Here is a 12587-nt window from a genome sequence, read left to right as displayed (position 1 = left end):
AAAACATCTCTCCTGATGTCTTCAGTTCAACTCACCCACAGAGTGAGAACAAGACTGGTATTTGAATGAAACTTTATTAACACCGAATTACGAGCAATGTTTAAAACTAGCTAACCACTGACACAAACTGAGAAAACTCTTGTGCCCATAAAAGAGTTATGGGCAAAATATTAATTAATTTTAATTTTTTGGGATAATTATAATATAAATATCCACAAGAGGTAGTCAATAATTATTGATGAGTGCTACATGCAGGGAGTATTTCTGTGCTGTGTGGTCAACTGCATAATTACCAGTTGAAAGACACAGCTTTAGAAGCAAAACAATGCAGGGTAAAGTACCCAAGCCATGTTTCCCTGAACATCTGAAGCAAGGAAGGGTGATTCACAGGATGCACATTAAGTTATACAAGGTTGCTCCTCCGTAGCAGAGAAGTAGAGTTGAGCTGTCACCGTGACCTTCTCAACCCCGTCCATATTCAAAGCCCCACTTCCCTTCTTGCCCGTGGAGAATCAGCCCCACCTCCAATGACACCAACTTAGAACACTAATGTAGACAACTCCCAACAAACTGGAGAAGCAAGGGTGCCTACTGACCTCCTTCCTGAACTACTCCTTAAAAAAGAATCTAAAACATATGAGTAATAAAATTATAAAAAAGAATGCTTACCTTCTAAGTTATGTGCATAACTAAAGCCCACAACAGAAATATCTGGAACTTCTAAACTCGTTTCCAACTTCAAATACAAACATACTATATTAAAAGAAAAAGCCAATTAGCTTCATTATGAGCAATGTGTGAAGAGCTAATGTGATGTAAGGAAGTAAAGCTTGCAAAGATTTTCATTTGATTGTACGATTTTCAAAATATTTAACAATTTGAGTTTTCTGAAATAACTGTGATCTCCCTGTAGGTTAAAATAAATCAGTGAGGGCGGCACCTGTGGCTCAGTCGGTAAGGCGCCGGCCCCATATACCGAGGGTGGCGGGTTCAAACCCGGCCCCGGCTGAACTGCAACCAAAAAATAGCTGGGCGTTGTGGCGGGCGCCTGTAGTCCCAGCTACTCGGGAGGCTGAGGCAAGAGAATCGCTTAAGCCCAGGAGTTGGAAGTTGCTGTGAGCTGTGTGATGCCGTGGCACTCTACCGAGGGCCATAAAGTGAGACTCTGTCTCTACAAAAAAAAAATAAATAAATAAATAAAAAAATAAAAAAAAATAAATCAGTGAGTTAACTGTAGGTCTTTGAGGCAAAATCAAAGTAATGTCATCAGATGGAAACTGAGAATTATTATTCCCTTAGAAATATCTAGAAAGTGACTATCAGAAATGAAGTCACAGGCTCCGTACCCATAGCACAGTGGTTACGGCATCAGTCACAACACCAAGGCTGGCAGGTACAAACCTAGCCCAGGCCAGCTAAACAATAATGATAACTGCAACAAAAAGATAGCTGGGCGTTGTGGTGGGCGCCTGTAGTCACAGCTACTTGGGAGGCTGAGGCAAGAGAATGGCTTAAGCCCAGGAGTTGGAGGTTGCTGTGAGCTGTGATAACACAGCACTATGCTGAGGGTGACATAGTGAGACTGTCTTTAAAAAAAAAAAAAAGAAAAAAGAAAAGAAATGAAGTCACAAAGGAATTACTACACTCATATTACTTCACATTTTACAGATGTTACTCCTACTTGCTTATAGGAACCCTTCTCTCTTTGTATATACCTACCAGCAATATTTGTACATCTCTTAGGTCATTTTAACATTTAGCATTTAACTCTCTAATTAGTTTGCTTCCACAAACCATCTCTTTTTCTTCTTCCAAAAGTTTCTTATTCTCAAATTGCTTCTTGAATTTCAATCAAGTTTACATTTTTTAAAAAAATTTAATCTTATTCATTTCCTTTAAATTTTTTTTTTGTTTATTTTTATAGAGACAGAGTCTCACTATGTCACCCTTGGTAGAGTACGTGACATCACAGCTCACAGCAACCTCCAACTCCAGAGGATGGAGGTTTTACTATGTTACCTGAAGGGCTGACCTCAAACTCCAGACCTCAAGGGATCATCCTGTGTCAGCCTCCCAAGTAGCTGAGGCTGCCACACCCTGCTAAATGTAAATTCTTTACATTTACTATTATCTGAACTTTTTACTTACCTTCTCTTTTCCTTTGATCAGTTAGGACTCTCTAAGCCCCAAACTCCTTCAGTAATTATCATTAGGCTTTTTTTCTTTTTTTTTTTTTTGAGACAAAGTCTCACTCACACAGTTGCCCTGGGTAGAGTGATGTGGTGTCATAGCTCACAGAAACCTCAAACTCCTGGCCTCCCAAGCAGCTTGGACTACAAATGCCTGCCACAATGCCCAGCTAGTTGTTTTAGAGACAAGGTCTCGCTCTTGCTCAGGCTAACTCCTGAGCTCAGGGGTCTAACTCCTGAGCTCAAGCGATCCACCTGCCTTGGCCTCCCAGCATACTAGGATTACAGGCCCATTCGGCATTTTTAAAAAAATTCTTGCATCTTCCCTGAGGTGCTCGTAGCTTTAGAAGAATCTCTGGAGAAGAATTAAACTGATCATGACTAGGACAGGAGAGTCAGGAATTGCTGAGGACTCTAATGTCACCCATGGTCATTCCCAATGACTTCAAAATTCCTGGCTTTCCTAGTCCTAGAATGACCTTGACTCCCAAAGCCACACCTGGTCTCTGTCCCCACTGTTCCCCTACCAACATCTTAAGCACTCAGGCCAAAGCTCTGTGTTCTGCACAGAAGTCCCCTGTCTCCCCATCCCTGCTGACTGCACCTCACTGCATCCTTGATCTGGTCCCATAGAGCCATCACTTCAATCACTCTCACACCTCTGAGCTCACTCTCTCCTCCTCTTGTCTTCCATCCTACCTGCACCAGTTCTCCATTGCTACCCTAGGGCTTAGGTGCTCGGCTGGAGAGTCACACGGGACTGGCCCTGGTGCAGTCCTCAGTCACACCAGGCAGCTCCTCTTCACGTTCCCAGGCACCTCCCTCCCCTCCTGTCTGTCAGCAGCAGTCCCACACCACCAGCCTTGTCAGAGTTCCCATCATTCCTCTCTTCCTCAAGTGGCAATCTCAGTGTCCATTTAGAAAGGGAAAGCACCTTCCAAGCACAAACTCACCTCTACGTGTGGCGCTGTCCCCTTCTTCCTCCTAGGGGTGGCTGCCCTACTCTGTGCTTTGGAAGGCATTCATCCGCCCTGCCCCTGCAGCACTGGGCCCTCCATGTCTCCCTCCCTTTGGAATCATCAAATACTCTCCCTAGCCACCTAAAGATGCCCAATACTCTCCCTATTTTTAAAAAGATGGCATGTATTAAAATCTAAATATTTCTACCAAGAATGTGTAACACTGCACTAAGTTCTGACTGCAGTGGCCTGCCCAGTCTCCGTCCCCTGATCTCCCCTAACTCCCCTCTAGATCAGGGCCAGCTGCCAGCTTCCTTCCTCACACCACCAACTCTGACTGCTCACTTCTTGACTCAGTTTCAGATTTGTTCTCCAGGTATCTGCCAGGACTACAGCTGGACCCTAGCCCTAACTTACTGACCTCATGTCCAGCCAATGCCCTAAAAAGAGACCAGCTCTTTTTCCTTGGCGGTCTTATCTTCATCTCAATCCCACACCTTATTAGGGGTCCTCCTGCCCCTCAAATCACATCACTACCATTTACCAGAAGAATAAAAACATTACCATAGCCTACAGACCGTTCTACTGGGTTGATAAGATCCACCTTGGACTGTTTGGTTACTTTTTTTTCTATCTTGGGTTTATTAACTTCCCTTAGAAACTGTATTCTGAACACTGGTGACCCAGCCAGGTTACACAGCTGGTGACTTTGACCCTCGGATCCCTTGCTTCCTCTAATTTTCTTCTGATCACCAACCAATTTCCAACGATATTTATGCACAAATACCCACTTTATAACAAATGGCTCATTTCATTTGCTACTTATTGTAAGTTATAGTAAGTGCTATAACAGAGTTCTGGAGTTTACACAACTCTTTATTAGTGCTAGCAAACAATACTATCATAATATTTCATAATTATGTTATATATAACATTAGTACTATAGGATTTATGCTCAGAGAAGATTGCTGTTTTAAGAATTTGCCCCAAGAACCATATTTGTAAAACTGTTCAATAAGGCAAAAACAGAGAAAAAATAATATCAGGTAAAAATATACTGAAAAAATAATATCAGGTAAAAATATACTGAAAAACCAAACCTTCAACAAAAATTAGGGGACCCCCACAAGTTTATAAATGTATTGTTTTCTATTTGTCATTTTTATAACACCCAAAGGAATTGAAAATTATGTTGTTAATTAAAAACCATGATCTAAAACAAATCTGAGAAAACACTGAGAGGAAAAAATATCAATAAACTTAGATACTGCATCTTCTGATACGAAAACTGAGGAGAAAACAAAGCATGCTAAAATAATAAATGATTCTGAAGTAATTACTTTTTATTTTATTTATTTATTTATTTATTTATTTATTTATTTATTTATTTTTTGTAGAGACAGTCTCACTTTATGGCCCTCGGTAGAGTGCCATGGCCTCACACAGCTCACAGCAACCTCCAACTCATGGGCTTAAGCGATTCTCTTGCCTCAGCCTCCCACGTAACTGGGACAATAGGTGCCTGCTACAATGCCCGGCTATTTTTTTGTTGTAGTTTGACGGGGGCCGGGTTTGAACCCACCACCCTCGGTATATGGGGCCAGCCTACTCACTGAGCCACAGGCGCTGCCCTGTGTAAAAAATTTTATTTTTAAAATTTCAGATTAACGTGAGGGTACAAACAACTAGGTTATGATGTTTGCATTTGTCAGGTAGAGTCTCTCTTGTAGTTGTGTCCTGCACCCAAGAAGTGTGCCCCAAACCCCGACACTGTGCCCATTAAGTGGGAGCTCACCAACCCCCACCACAAAGTAATCTCATGAACACAGCACAGCAGGACTCGACAGCGTGGGACGCAGTTATTACATGTCCATCTGAACACGAGATGCAAAGGACATAACAAGCATACACCCTAAAACTGACAGCCACGACCCAGTCAAAGATTATCGCATGACATGCAGGGACACACATAACACAGCCACGTGGAGAATAAGTTAAGAAGGGCGGCCACACCACTCTCCAACCCCTACGTGAACACCTGGGTAACTCCAGTTAGGCTGTTATTTTGCCCTGGTTCAAAATATACCTAGGTACAAAGGAAAACATTTCCCACTTACTGAAAAGAAGTCTAATTCTCACATGCTAAATCTCTATTACACTAAAAGAAATTTAGATGAATTAAAATGTGTCTGTGCCTCAAAGCAGTAACAAGTCTTTCCAGTTTCAATGGCTCTTACAGACATGTTCAAGAGGAATGACCCTGAGGAACGTGAGATTAAACAGTCTAGCTTTAACATTCTGCTGGGAGCATGGGCCATACAGTGTGCTTGTTTTATATAAAAAGAATCACCTTTGTATGGAAGCCTAAGGCTTTTAACATGTAAACAGCAGTAACAAGAATGTACTGAATTATATATAACTCCCAAAATACTGAAAATAAATTTTCATGCCAAAATGATATGGAAAGGTCAGTGATTATGAGTCATTTGGATAAAATGCAGTAACTCAAAGGTATATAGTTAGAATGAGCAAACTGAGAAAGTATTTTGAAAGCTAGTTTATGGTTTTCATTCTCTACAATAAATTGTTCAAATCAGTACACAATAGAGAATGGAGAAACAAAGCCAACAAAGGCTTGTGGTATATAAAAACACAAAAATGAGGGTGACGCCTATGGCTCAAAGGAGTAGGGCACTGGCCCCATATGCTGGAGGTGGCGGGTTCAAACCCAGCCTGGACCAAAAACTGCAAAAAAAAAAAAAAAAACATAAAAGTGAGTATCAAAGCATGATTTTTAAAAGGTCAAAACCCCAAAATCATATTTGGAGTACAGTATACATAGTAGAACTAATTTTAAATTTTGCCCAAATTTATTTGAAAAAAAAAATTAACAGCAAAAAGCCTGACTATTCTGACAGCACAGAAGTCTTTGAACAAGGGGGAAGCACTTTCATTTTCACCCAAACAATAAAAAAAGTCGCTGGGTCCCTCTACTATTACCCTGCGATGATCACAGTTCTTGGCGTATCAATCTCCTTCTAACAAGGTGGCTCAAATTTCCACTCTGCCCTAAAGTAGCACCACTCTAAATATCAATCACTTCCAGCAATTTGAACAACCAAAATGACTTCAAATTGAAAAGATTTTGCCATTTCATTTCCGCATTAAAGCCCATTCATCAATAATTTAAGTACAGTTATAATGGGCAAGAAGAAGAATGAAGTAAAGGTTTTTTTTTTTTTTTTTTTTTTTTTTACTGGACGGCCTTGCCCAAGCTGTTAGACTGCCCCCATGTGGCCAGCGGCACTGCCCAGACTGCGGGCCAACCCGCCCTGGGGCAGAGGGAGAACATCCACGTCCATGTTACCCTGTTAAATGCCCACCTCTCACTGATTCACGATAAAGTCTACCAAGCAGAAAGAATACCTTTCCCAGCCTCAGGGTCTTGGACAATGTGGATACTCAACCAACACCTGCTGGATGTGAAAGAGTTTGCATCTGGACGTTGTGTTGTATGAGGTTCCCTCCCATGACTGCACCAAACAGGGAACATGCAGGTCCTGAGATGATGCTGAGGCCCTATTTAAATGCCATCCTTCCTGTTCACAACTGCATTTTGCTAGTAACCCTTGACTACATATGATCTTCTAGTTGCCATTCTATTAAAGGTCACGTGCTTTCGCCACTACTAAGGCAAAGGCGGCATCGTGGCACTTCGGCCTTTTGGCATTCCCTCTCTGCTGGCATCCACCCTGCAGTCTGGGACCTCTCTCTCAGCCCCAGCTGCCCAGACTCTCTCTGCGCACGCCTGAACTCTCTTTGAGGTGTATCCCATGCACGTCCCAAACACAGCCTACAACCACTGGGCTCTACCCACCGACAGCCGTTTCCCAGCCTGTACTCTGTCCTCCCAATCTGCAACCCTGAGGCTAAGTGAAAGCTGGCTGCAGTGCTGGTGAGTGATAAGAGAAGGCAAAGGGAAAACACCATTCCAGCTAGACACCAGGTACTGTGCTCTGAATGTCTGCATGCCCCCTATTCATTTGGTAATGAATAGGGGGTACTTGGTAACCCCTAAGTAATGGTATTAGGATGTGGGGCCTTTGGAGGTGCTTACGTCATGAGGGTTGAGGGCTCCTGTGGGTAGAGGGCTCATGAGTAAGATCAGTGCCCTTACGAAAGAGGCCCAAGGGAACTTGTTTGCCCCCTGCTGCCTCACCTCCCATAAGGACACAGCAAAACAGTGTCTGTCCATGAGGACGCAGGTCTTTACCAGATATTGTCTACTGTGCCTTGATCCTGGCCATTCCCAACTCTGGAACTGTGAGAAAAAAATTTCGGTTGTTTACAAGCCACTCAGTTATACCATATCATATGTGACAGAAGCCGGAAAGGGTTAAGACACCATGCATTTGAACAACGTCTACAAATGTGGCTGTGGCCCAAGCCCATTAGTGACCCTCAGAGTAGAACTTACAGAACAAATAGGGCATAAGTTATTCTGGAGCTATCTGGGCAGGGCTTGTGACAGCACCAAAATCAGGCTCTGAGGAGTGAGCCTTCCTGTAACCTACAGAGTCGAAACCGAAGAGAACTTAACTGTAACATTCATTCCTCGCTTGTCCTCACAGGAAAGTTAGGAGTAAAGCACTGAAGTGACAGAGTAGCCCCTCTCCTGTTGGTTTCTTAGGCGCCCCCCCGCAAGCCAGGGTATAGAGCAGGTGCTTACACCGTGATGGCCCTCACCCTCTTCACCAGGAGTGCAGTCAGCCTTACAAAATACTAGCCGCTATAAAATGTGGGAAGAAACAAGACATTCTAAAATTTCCATTTTTCACTCTTAGGCTCAAAAGTCACAAAATTACCAGGTGAATTAAATTGCTTTCATTGAGACTAATGGGAACAAAATATTCATTTCAAAGACAAATATAACCAGTTTTCTATATAAACCTGAAGGGAGCAGAGGAGGGGTGGGAGACAGAGCTGAGCTCACCATTACGTGCGTGCGCATTACTGCTTACATTCCTCAGAGATGATTGACTCGTTAACAAAGGTGGAAATCGAATGATTCAGTTCATAGAGTGAAAAGTAATGAAATAATTTAAGGTCATTTCTGAAAAGAGCCGATCTGTATTAGATTAAAAAAAAATTATTTTCGTAAGTGAACTCATCTTACGTGAAAACATTCTATCTTTATATTTCTATATTTTTAAAGCTCCCCTGCGCCTGCCTGCTACCCCACTGCCCTTGATCAATGTCACCAACCACTTCCCGATGTTCCCCACCCTTGCTGCTCCCACAGCTGGTCCCCACAAAGCCCAGTACCGGAGGGTAAGATCCATGGCAGCAGCCCCCTTCATAGACTGGGGGCTGGGGGCAGCTGTCACTGTCAGGGATCTAAGAAACCTGTCAAAATACATGACATCAGTTCTGTAGGTTCTGAAAAGTACTGATGACTCTCTCTATTCCATGACTATATGAGCAAAATCATGTCATCCCTCCTCTCTCAAGGTAAACCAGTGATTCTACCTCCTCAAAGGACCTTCTCTGACTTCTGGCAGGTGCAGGTTGCCTTTGCACCTCCCCCCCAATTGGCTTGAGGCCACTTGTGTCTCTGTGTATCAGGCACTGCCTTCTGGAAAATCCCCTCCTCAGCCTCTTCAACCTCTACACATAAATTTCTCTTACTGGTGTGACTGCCTGTCACAAAACTATCACAGAAGCAGAATCTACCCCGTTTTTTTCCAAATAAGATGGCCTGTGCCACTCACCCACAAGGAGAACAGATAAAGCAGAGCTGCCCCCAGGAGAGGCTGGGGGTTGAAGCCCCCACCACATCGCCTGACCCACCCTGCCTGGGGTATCTCGGCAGAACTACCGGGTTTGGAACCAGATGGTGCACTCAGCTCCATCTCCCACCCCTTCTCTGCTCCTTCAAGCTGATGCCCACTTCCCCTCTTTTTGCTCCAGCTAAGTCCGAAGTATCTTTCCAGATACCTTCTTTGTAATCCATTCGGCACCAGGCAGCTTTGGTCACCCCCTTATCCTGTGAGGTACCTTGCACTGCCTGTACTGTACTGTTCCATGCCTTTGTTCACGTTTCTGCCTGATCTACTGCACTGTGACTGTTGTTAAGGCAGAGCAGATGATGATGGGGTATGTGTATGTGTGTGTGTGTCCGTGTGTGTACTTGTGTGCGATGGGGAGGGAGGCCCAGGGGACCCTATAATGAGGCTCTGCAGTGCCCTGGCTGTGAAGCTGGCCCCTTGATCTGCACGTAGAGGTGGTGAGGAGGGCACGTACTAACTTTTCTCACTGTCAAGTAATTCCCCTCTAAGGTCCCATGTATGTGATCAAGGAGTCAAGGGCAAGGTAAAAATGCCCCAGGACCAAAAGGTCCAGGTCCTAACACTGGAGCTCAACGTCCAGTGAGACAACGTGTGTATGTTCCTAAAAGGTAAGAACTTTAATTCTAAGAATCATCAGCTGTTCATCAGCTGTTCTTTTTACTCACTTCCTAAGACAAAGGCATGACCAAGCCAGTTAGTGAAATTTCAACACACACTAAGCCTGAAGGCAAAACAAGACAGAACTGCTCTACAACTTTGACTTCAAAGCATTGTACTTGAGAGAGATGAGTTTCCCCTACTTCTTCTCTACATATAAACTTCACTAAGCCACATGGGCAGCATGAAACCCACTGCCCTGGTCGCTGGGCACCAGAGGGAGAGGAGGAGCAGTGTGGTTGGTAGACTGGTCACACAGAGCAAAAAGAGCAAACTGTGCAATGAATATGTGGACAGCGTGGACATCTATACCTGGACGGCTGGAACACAGAGGGGAGGAAAGCCAGAAAGAACGCTGAAGTGAGCAAGTAGAAGCGTAATATTGGTGAGAACTTAAGTTACTAAAGACACACACACAGAACAGTTACAGAGGACTGTGTGTGTTCACTCACACCCATCTCCTGCTGAGAGGTGCACCGTGATCCACCCCCAGTCTTGGTTTCTAAACACCATCCCACATTGAAGGAACTGGAGTCCCTGAACAATAGCTTGTTCCAGGACTGGGGCAACAAACATACAAACTAAGTCTGGAACATATTATTCAGAAAACAAGGAAGTGTCCAAAAATTGATAGGCACATGTCAAAACAACAGAGGAGCCGGTCTAGGGAGCTCCCATTGTCCAAGTCTTGGATAATTTGAACATCACAATAAAGATAGCAGCAGTTTACAATCCAGTGAATGAAACGGAATCTGTGAGTCCACACTGATACCAAAAGATGAATGAAAATACAAATAAATGGATAAGGAAAAGCTTTTCTCTACAACAGAATGTCAACTTATAACTATTAATCAAGTGAATGAAAAGGACAGAAAAATCACTACTTGGCAACCAACTATCACAGAGGTGGCTGGTTTGGGCTGGAGTCATCTGGGGAGGCTAAGGATAGTGGATGAAAGTTTAATAAGAAATATCGCTGTGGGCGGCACCTGTGGCTCAGTCGGTAGGGCGCCGGCCCCATATACGGAGGGTGGTGGCTTCAAACCCGGCCCCGGCCAAACTGCAACCAAAAAATAGCTGGGCGTTGTGGCAGGCGCCTGTAGTCCCAGCTGCTCGGGAGGCTGAGGCAAGAGAATCGCTTAAGCCCAGGAGTTGGAGGTTGTTGTGAGCTGTGTGAGGCCACGGCACTCTACCGAGGGCCATAAAGTGAGACTCTGTCTCTATAAAAAAAAAAAGAAACATCGCTGTAACAATGGACTATCTCACCCACCAAATCATGATCAGTTACTGAGAGGAAGAGTGATGAATTAAGCTTGAAGAAACGTGGCAGACACACTGTGACTAGGGTAGCAAGGTTAACACCACCATGGTGGGGCAGTCCAACTTCATCTGCTCCCTGACCAGACGCGCTGAGAGAAAAAAGAAGCATCTCAGTGGTACTTCTGCCAAGAAAACACACCCTGAACCTCATCATGAAAAAAATACTGTACCCGAGGGCAGTACAGTGAGACTCTGTATCTACAAAAAAAAAAAAAAAAAAAAGAAAAAAATACTGAACAGACCCAGGTTGAGGATTCTTTAAACTTGCTAAGGCCATGAAGGACAGGGAAAGGCTGATTTATTTCCATCTTCAGTGGTCCCCTCACAGTCTAGCCACCATCAAGGTCATTTACAAGGTCTGACAATTAATTAAGTTATTGAACTTGCCACTGTGAGCTTATGCTGGCACCATATGCAAACAGCTCACTAAGGTTTCACAACCTTGGTGTATCAGTGTCTCAGAGCCATCTTTATTTCGACATGTGGGAGAGTCTTGCTGAGTGGTGTTCATTATTGTTAGGTGTTTCTGTGTGTCACCGTGAGAATGTCAGAGCTTGAATTAGAGCAATGAACAAACATTAAATTTCTTGTTAAACTTGGCAGAGTACAAGTGAAATCAGGGACATGTCAGTCCAAGTTTATGGGGATAATGCCATGAAAAAAACGGCGGTGTACACATGGATTAAATGATTTTCAAAGGGGCGAGAAAGCGTCATGGATTAAGAGAGGTCAGGGTGGGCAGTTAGAGCAGAACTGATGAAAACACGGCAAAAATGTGCCAAACTGTGCGTTAAAAATTTCAGCTGATTCGGGCAGCGCCTGTGGCCCAGTCGGTAAGGCACCGGCCCCATATACCGAGGGTGGCGGGTTCAAACCCGGCCCTGGCCAAACTGCAACCAAAAAATAGCCGGGCGTTGTGGTGGGCACCTGTAGTCCCAGCTACTCGGGAGGCTGAGGCAAGAGAATCGCTTAAGCCCAGGAGTTGGAGGTTGCTGTGAGCTGTGTGAGGCCACGGCACTCTACTGAGGGCCATAAAGTGAGACTCTGTCTGTACAAAAAAAAAAAAAAATTTCAGCTGATTCTTAAGAAGCATAGCAGACCAAGTAAATATTTACAGAGAAACACTTAGGAAAATCTTAACTGAAAATCTTGGTACAAGAAAGGTGTGGCTCTTGCATCACTACAATGCACCAGCTCCCATAGCACTATCTGTGAGGGGCACAGCTTCCCCAGGGGAGTACTGAGAAGGGGACAGTAGTGATTTTTTTTTTTTTTGAGACAGAGCCTTAAGCTGTCACCCTGGATAGAGTGCCCTGGCATCACAGGTCACAGCAACCTCCAACTCCTGGGCTCAAGAGATTCTCCTGCCTCCACCTCCCAAGTAGCTGAGACTACAGGTGCCCGCCACAACGCCTGGCTATTTTTTGGTTGTAGTCATCATTGTTGTTTGGTGGGCCCAGCTGGATTTGAACTCACCAGCTCAGGTGTATGTGGTTGGTGCATTAGCAGCTTGAGCCACAGGTTCTAAGCCGACAGTAGTGATTTTTAGCAGTGAGGTATGGAGCACTTTTTTAGGACAAGTTTCCAAACTTAATTGTCAGACCTTGTATTTA

The 12587-nt window shown here is 44.2% G+C and overlaps 2 pseudogenes; one reads left to right on the top strand and one right to left on the bottom strand.

The window, feature by feature from the left end:
• The window catches only part of LOC128573691 (60S ribosomal protein L7-like), a 350760-nt pseudogene that overhangs the window by 34237 nt on the left and 303936 nt on the right, over positions 1-12587 (top strand).
• Positions 1-12587, bottom strand: part of LOC128574197 (bifunctional methylenetetrahydrofolate dehydrogenase/cyclohydrolase, mitochondrial-like) — a 29983-nt pseudogene that overhangs the window by 14277 nt on the left and 3119 nt on the right.

Source organism: Nycticebus coucang, chromosome 21 (assembly GCF_027406575.1).
Source record: "Nycticebus coucang isolate mNycCou1 chromosome 21, mNycCou1.pri, whole genome shotgun sequence".
Taxonomy (NCBI): Eukaryota; Metazoa; Chordata; class Mammalia; order Primates; family Lorisidae; genus Nycticebus; species Nycticebus coucang.
Note: the sequence above shows the minus strand (reverse complement) of the source record. Positions and strands in the feature narration are given on the sequence as shown.